The following is an 8,350-nucleotide window of genomic DNA, read 5'->3' on the forward strand; positions in this document are numbered from 1 at the left end:
GGTATAACTTTTCAAGACACTAAGGAGTTTCTGTAGGTTCTATTTTCCATTTACATCTTTTTTCTCAGACTTTATCATAAAGAATATTCAAGGGAGAAACAGATAGGGAGAAACATCTCTTCCATCCATACATTTGGAAACAAAGACAAACTTTATAGATGAGCAGAAGATGTTGACTACATCAGCAGTTTGTTTTTGCTTTCTTATAAAACTCTACAGGTAATCAGATGAAGAAATTTAACCCGAGTCTCAACGATGTTTTGTTTCTTTACTGTGTGTGTGTGTGTATCATATCATAACATACTTCTAATAAATTTTATCCTTCAATATAGTCTTTTTGGAAAGCTATTAGTTTTCCCCAAAACAATATATTTAGAGCCACTTCGTGAATCATGTCATTTTGTAATTATTATCCCAAAGAGTGTTATTCAATTTAGATATTTCTTCATCCACAAAATATTTGGTAAATGCCTGTAGATTGCAAGGAACCATGCTTAAGTGATCTCCCATCTTATTTTTCAGTCTTGGCTCTAAACCATGGCACTGTTGATATTTTGGACTGGTTAATTCTTTGCTAAGGGGGCTGTGCACTGTGGTATATTTTACACTATCCCTGGCCTCTACCCATTAGATACCAGTCGTCCCCCTGCCAATATTGCGACATCCCAAAATGTTTCCAGACATTACCAAATGTCCCCTGGAGAGCAAAATCATTCCCAGTTGGGAATCACTGCTCTGATGTCTGAATTTAAAATTAAAAAGGAAAAAAACCCAAAAAACCAAAGACCTCAGTGAATAATTGCTACCACTGAAGATGATAAAAGCAATGGCCATGAAAATTGTTCTAAAAGAGAAGTTTCAGGAATACTGAGAGAATAATTAGCACTATTGTGTGACCTCCTGTGGTTACCTAAGTTCTGAAATGTTTTTTGAAGTAAGTAGACCACTTCATGCTTATATTTTGTCTCATTACTTGTCCTTGAGGCTTTATTCACTTCTCCCAATGTTGCCTGTTTGCTTTTTTTTTTAATTAATTTATTTATTTGGCTGCATTGAGTCTTTGTTGCTGTGCGTGGGCTTTCTCTAGTTGTGGGGAGCGAGGGCTACTCTTTGTTGCAGTTTTCATCCTTCTCATTGCGGTGGCTTCTCTTATTGTGGAGCACCAGCTCTAGGCACGCAGGCATCAGTAGCTGTGGCACACAGGCTCAGTAGTTGTGGCTCTCGGGCTCTAGAGCCCAGGCTCAGTAGTTGTAGCTCGCAGGCTTAGTTGCTCCGCGGCATGTGCGATCTTCCCGGCTGAGGGATCGCACCCACGTTCTTAACCAGATTCTTAACCACTGAGCCACTAGGGAAGTCCACTGTTTGCTTTTTATCAGGCTTGTTTAATCACCTAAAACAATCTCCAACTTAAAAAATGTTTGTTATCTTCCAATATCTTCATCTTTTTATCTGCCTTTTCCATTTTGAGTAAGGGCAGGAATAGTCCGCTGAAAACAATTGAGTTCTCATTTGACAGAAAGTACCAGAATATTTCTAGGCATCAAATGTAAAGACATCAGGATATGTGGCTCTACGATGAGTTTTAGAAAAGTTCTTGGAATGATTACAGTGTCATTGGAACCAAACAAAAACTAAAAATAACTTTTTCTTGTTGTTGTTTGCTTGTGCTTTTAAAGGTACGAAATTAATGAAATTATGTCAGAACATTCCAAGTCAGCATAAAATTCAAATATATTACCACTAATTACAAAGACCTATTATCTGATATCCTTAAATCTGGCTTCATCAACTTTTATGTGAATTTATCTGAAATCTATGTGAAAATTGAAATTTGAGAGTTCTAGGAAAGATGGCTGATTGAGCTGATTGCCCTACCGGAAACACTCCGAAATGGATGTAAAGAAGCAAAAATAGGGATGTAAGCTTCAGCCGTAGATGAAACTATAGGAGTGACCTTAGCCCCATTCCATTTATTGCAAAAATTATTTTGTAGATATTAACTTAGAGATAGGAGCATTAGGAATATAAATAGCAAATACCAAATTGGGGCTGATTTTCATACTACAGAATATAGGATGACAGGGAGGTGAAGTTGTTAGAGGGTCATGCTGTACTATGTTTTTCTTAATCTGATTTCCTTTTGTCGAAAAATTCTTCCATTTGTGCTGCTAGCTCTGAAATAGATAATGGTTAAAATTGGAGAGAACTACCCTCACATAATCAGTTCAGGACAGGAGAGTTTTCCAATTTGATAAGAAAGTATTTGGAGACAAAATAGTTGAGGTTAGGTCATCTCTGCTCGATTTACTCTTTTCTACCAACCTCTCCCCCCTTTCCAGGGCATATAAAGGAGTGAACACGGAAGTTATATCCACTCAATTTCTAGCTTTCCATCTCAGATTATAAAGCGTGTCTTAAAAAATGACTGAGAAGCAGAAGACTCCAACCACACTAATCATAATAAATAGCAGATAGAACCAAATTTCTCCTCTTCTTGGCTAAATGACAAGCACAGCTTAGAACCTGTGTATGACTGCTACCAAAAATAAATAAAATACATGGAACATAAAAGGCAAATGAGGAATATATTTTTGAAAGAATTACCTCAGGAAACTAAAGAACACTTAAAAAAAAATAATTCTCAACACTCTCAAGGAATTAAAAATGACCATAGACTCTATGATAAGAGATCAGAGAAGAGATTTAAGAGATTAAGATATAGATAATAGGACACCAAAGTAAGATTAAAAGAGAGCTGGCAGAGGGGGATGAATAAAAGTATAAAAATAATTAAAACCACATTAGATACAGGAAGATGTAGATTGAACGGTACAGCAGGTGGTCTTAATGACTTAAAGGAAATGCTTGAGAAAAATCACACAAAATGCAGTGAGAAAGATTAAGAACTATTAGTAGAAATTTGTCAATACAGAAGGGAAAAAAATCATCCCTAAAATAAAGGACCTCAATCTACAGATTGAAAGAGTTTAATAAATACCAGGAAAAAGTAATAAAGACTTAGATGTCTCCTGGTAACTTTTAAGATTAAAAAAATTCCTTAGATGTTACTGTAGTAAGAAAAAAGACACCTTTTTAAAGTGGGCTTCATATTTTTTCCTCAGACCCCAAATGACACTGTAATAATGTCTATAGAATTTTGAAGAAAAAAAAGAAAGATGACTTAATTTAAAAAGTAAGAAATTACAGCTTCTATGAACCCTTCGTAAAAATTAGATAAGTCAAAAGAAGAAATCCAAAAATGGTAAAATTATTATATAGAAAGATTGGTGGTGAACATGTTAAACACAGAATCAAACAGACTAGTAAAAAAAGGATGAAATGTTTGAATTCTTAAATAGAAGATATACAATTTAGAAATAATTTGATGATCATTAGCTAGGATTAAAAGTTCACAAAGAGCCAGCAAAATGGAGTTGTTTTAGGGCATGGGGTTGAGAATGAAGGTCATATTAACATGCCTAGGGGAGTTTAGTTTTGAAGTATATAACTGGAAAAGTGTGATTTCAGCATACTAGTTTATTTCATCAGTTGTAAAGAACTTTTTTTGTTTTGTTTTGTTTTTACCTTTTGACATTTCTGGAATTGGAATATATCTCCTAATCAATAGTGACTTAACAATTATAATTGGCACCATCTTCTCTTTCAGGGTCATTTTAAAATAACAATGCATGTTACAGTTATTGAAGTTTTTGAGTGCATTAAATATATATTTTAAACATATTAAAGTCATCACTAATGGAACTAGAATTGACAATTTTTTGTATTATATAAGTTAATGATTAAAGGGAACAATGGGAATGAAAAATTAATGAAATACAGACTATAAAACAAAGGACTGAAAACAAAAGGAATGCTGATAAAGGAGACAATAGAAAATGATAATAGTTGAGAGCTCCAACTATGGAGTCACACTGACTTGTATTCAAATTGCAAAGTCAGTCAAATTATCTTTGTAATAATAACTTGGACAATTCGAAAATTTTCTATTAAACAACTCTATGATTGTAAAAGAAATCAAAACTGTAACTTCAGAATATGTTAAAAATAATAATAATGAAAGCAAAATATCTCATAGCTTATGAGCTATAGTTAGAAGCATTTGTCAAGAAAAATTCATAACCTGACTGTTTCCAGTTTTAATCTAGCAAGAATTAAAAATGAATAATTTTTAAAAAAATTGTCAACAATCATTGCAGCACTATTTACAATAGGCAGGACATGGAAGCAACCTAAATGCCCATCAACAGATGAGTGGATAAAGAAGATGTGGCATATATATACAATGGAATATTACTCAGCCATAAAAAGGAATGAAATTGAGTTATTTGTAGTGAGATGGATGGACCTAGAGTCTGTTATACAGAGTGAAGTAAGCCAGAAAGAGAAAAACAAATACTGTATGCTAACACATATATATGGAATCTAAAAAATTGGTACTGATGAACCCAATGGCAGGGCAAGAATAAAGATGCAGATGTAGGGCTTCCTAGGTGGCGCAGTGGTTAAGAATCCGCCTGCCAATGCAGAGGTCACGGGTTCGATCCCAGCTCCAGGAAGATCCCACATGCCACGGAGCAACTAAGCCCGTGTGCCAAAAAAAAAAAAGATGCAGATGTAGGGAATGGACTTGAGGACATGGGGTGGGAGGAGAGGGCGAAGGGGAAGCTGAGACTGAGTGAGAGAGTAGCATTGACATATATACACTACCAAATGTAAAATAGATAGCCAGTGGGAAGCTGCTGCGTAACACAGGGAGATCAACTCAGTGATTGATGATGACCTAGAAGGGTGGGATAGGGAGGGTGAGAGGGAAACTCAAGAGGGAGGGGATACAGGGATATATGTATAAATACAGCTGAATCACTTTGTTGTACAGCAGAAACTGGCACAACAGATGAAATAGATGATTTTCTAGGAAATTTTAAGAAAGTTAAAAGGAGATACAATATTTAAACAGGAAAAAAAAAACCATATTGGTAGGAATAAAACTGTTCCAAAGAACTTATCTACCCCTATCTCTTAATTAAAATGCCTTCTAGATGACTTCGTTGGTGAATTGTCCTTGACTATCAAGGAACAGATAATATTAATGCTGTTTAAACTGTCCTTGATCATAGAGATAGAAGGCATAATCAACAATTACATTTATGAGACAACATAATATTGATACGAAAACATGACATTGAAAAGCAAAAAGAATCTGCAAGTCCACCACAACGTTGATAAAAATAATCTTTAAAAATTTAGCAAATGCAATACAGTGGTATATTAAAACAACATAAGCCATGGCCAAATAAGATTCATTCTAGGATGCAGGTTTAGTTCAGTATAATCCTCAGGCTATATTGGAAAAAAGATTAAATTTTTGGATACCTAAAAACAGTTGATATAATTGAATATTCATTTCCCTTTAAAACCCTTAGGTTTTATATATATCCGTGGGTGAATAAGTAATACTTTGAAGTAAATGTGTGTGTTTAAAAGAAGACAAAGCACTATTATTAAATGTTTTTTCCTCTGGAGGTGCTAGCTAAAACAATTATGTAAGAGCCACAAATTAAATATTGGGAAAAGAAGAGGTAAAATTATTACTACTTGCTGATTATATGGTCCAGTATCTGGACTTCCATGAGACTTACCTAAGGAACAATTGATGAGAAACAAAAATTTACATAATTTAATAAATACATTAATTTGTAATTTTCCTATGAATAAACCAAAACCTACAAATTGTAAAGGAAGAAAGGATTGCATTCATAATGACAACAAAAATATTGGAACATTTAGTTATAAACATGAAATATGTGAATAATATTGTAGGGAGTTTATAAAACTCTACTGAGCATTGTAAAATAATCTTTTCATATGTGGTGAGATGTTTGCAAAAATGTCAGTTATCCACTAATCCAATGCAATTCAATAAATATTCCAGTGGGAATTTCATTGGAACTTATTAAAATTATGTACAATTTATTTGGAAGAAAGAATGTGAGGATTCTAAGAAAGAATATTAGGGAGAACACATTGGAAGGTTAGAGTCATTCAAACATTAGGTTCTTGTAAGGATATGACTATATAGTTCCTTTAAGTAGAGTAGATAATCCAGAAATAGATCCAAGACTATTTGGGAATTTAATATATGATAGAGATATCTCAGATCACTGGGAATAAGGATGGACTATGGAATAAATGTTGTACTGACAAAGTTAAGAAGGGAAAAAATGGATTTTTTTCACTGGCCTTACCCCATAGATTTAAATATATGTTTTAAAAAGTCATAACAGTACAAGAAGAAAATGGAGTGGAGATTTTCTCAGCATGGCATGAAACTCAGGGGTCATAAATGTCTGTTAAATTTGATTATGAAAACTCAGTACTTCTCTGTCAAAATTACTATAAATAGTCAGAAATCTTGTAGGGACAGACAGGGCTAATTTCCTAAAAAACAAGATGCTGTTATATATCAAGAGCGTGTATAGATAATATGTTACATCTTATGTGGTCTTACATTTTAAGTTAAGATATTAACAAAAAAAATGTAGGTTGGATTCCCTTTCAGTTCTCCGAAGGCACAGTGCATGGGGAAAAGTGAACTCCTCTGCTGCCCACTTCATCCCTGTAGGGAAGGTGAGAAAACAGAGCTGCGGAGATGTTAAGAAACCTGTACCAGGTCATTCTGCTGTTAAGAGTAAAGTAGCAGGGGAGAAGAATCAAGATGGCGGAGTAGGAGGACGTGTGCTTACTCCCTCTTGCAAGAGCAGCAGAATTACAACTAACTGCTGAACAACCATTGACAGAAAGACACTGGAACTCACCAAAAAAACCCACCCCACATCCAGAGACAAAGGAGAAGCCGCAATGAGACGACAGCAGGGGTGCAATCGCGTTAAAAATCAAATCCCCTAAATGCTGGGTGGGTGACTCACAAACTGGAGAACAGTTATATCGCAGAAGTCCTGAGGGTTCTGAGCCCCACATCAGGCTTCCTAACCTGGGAGTCCAGCCATGGGAGGAGGAATCCTCAGAGAATCAGACTTTGAAAGCCAGCGGGATTTGATTGCAGGACCTCCACAGGACTTGGGGAAATGGAGACTCCACTCTTGGAGGGCACACAAAAAAGTGTGCTCACCAGAACCCAGGGGGAAGGAGCAGTAACCCCATAGGAGACTGAACCAGACCTACCTGCTGGTGTTGGAGGGTTTCCTGCAGAGGTGGGGCCAGCTGTGGCTCACCCAGGGGACAGGGGCACTGGCAGTAGGGGTTCTGAGAAGTGCTCATTGGTGTGAGCCCTCCCAGAGTCCACCATTAGCTCCACCAAAGAACCTGTAAGCTCCAGTGCTGGGTCGCCTCAGGCCAAATGACCACCATGGTGGGAACACAGCCCCACCCAGTGGCAGATAAGCAGGTTAAAGTGTCACTGAGCTCCACCCACCAAATTGGATTAAAGTTTTACTGAGCTTCACCCACCCAGCCCAACCCACCATCAGTCCCTACCATCAGGAAGCATCCATGAGGCTTCTAGACAGCTTCCTCCACAAGAGGGCAGACAGCAGAATCAAGCAGTATCAGCAGTATTTCGTCTTATAAAACTGAAAACCACAGCCACAGAAAGACAGAGAAAATGAAAAGCCAAAAGACTTTGTAGCAGATGAAGGGACAAGATAAAACACCAGAAAAACAGCTAAATGAAGAGGAGATAGGCATTCTTCCATAAAAGGAATTCAGAATAATGATAGTGAAGATGATCCAGGACTTTGAAAAGAGATTAGATGCAAAGATTGAAAAGTTGCAAGAGAAGTTTACCAAAGACCTAGAAGAATTAAAGAACAAAGAAACAGAGATATGCAACACAATAACTGAAATGAAAAATACACTAGAAGGAACCAACAGCAGATTAACTGAGGCAGAAGGGTGAATAAGTGACCTGGAAGACAGAATGATGATAATCACTGCTGCAGAAAAGAATAAAGAAAAAAGAATGAAAAGAACTGAAGACAGCCTAAGAGACCTCTGGGACAACGTTAAACTCACCAAAATTCGCATTATAGGGGTCCCAGAAGGAGCAGAGAGAGAGAAAGGACCTGAGAAAATATTGGAAGAGATTATAGTTGAAAACTTCCCTAACATGGGAAAGGAAATAGCTCCCCAAGTCCAGGAAGTGCAGAGAGTCCCAGGCAGGATAAACCCAAGGAGAAACATGCCAAGACATATAGTAGTCAAATTGACAAATATTAAAGACAGAGAAATGTTATTAAAAGCACCAAGGGAAAAACAACAAATAACATACGAGGGAACTCCCATCAAGTTAACAGCTGATTTCTCAGCAGAA

This window comes from Hippopotamus amphibius, unplaced genomic scaffold, assembly GCF_030028045.1.
Source record: "Hippopotamus amphibius kiboko isolate mHipAmp2 unplaced genomic scaffold, mHipAmp2.hap2 scaffold_330, whole genome shotgun sequence".
NCBI lineage: Eukaryota > Metazoa > Chordata > Mammalia > Artiodactyla > Hippopotamidae > Hippopotamus > Hippopotamus amphibius.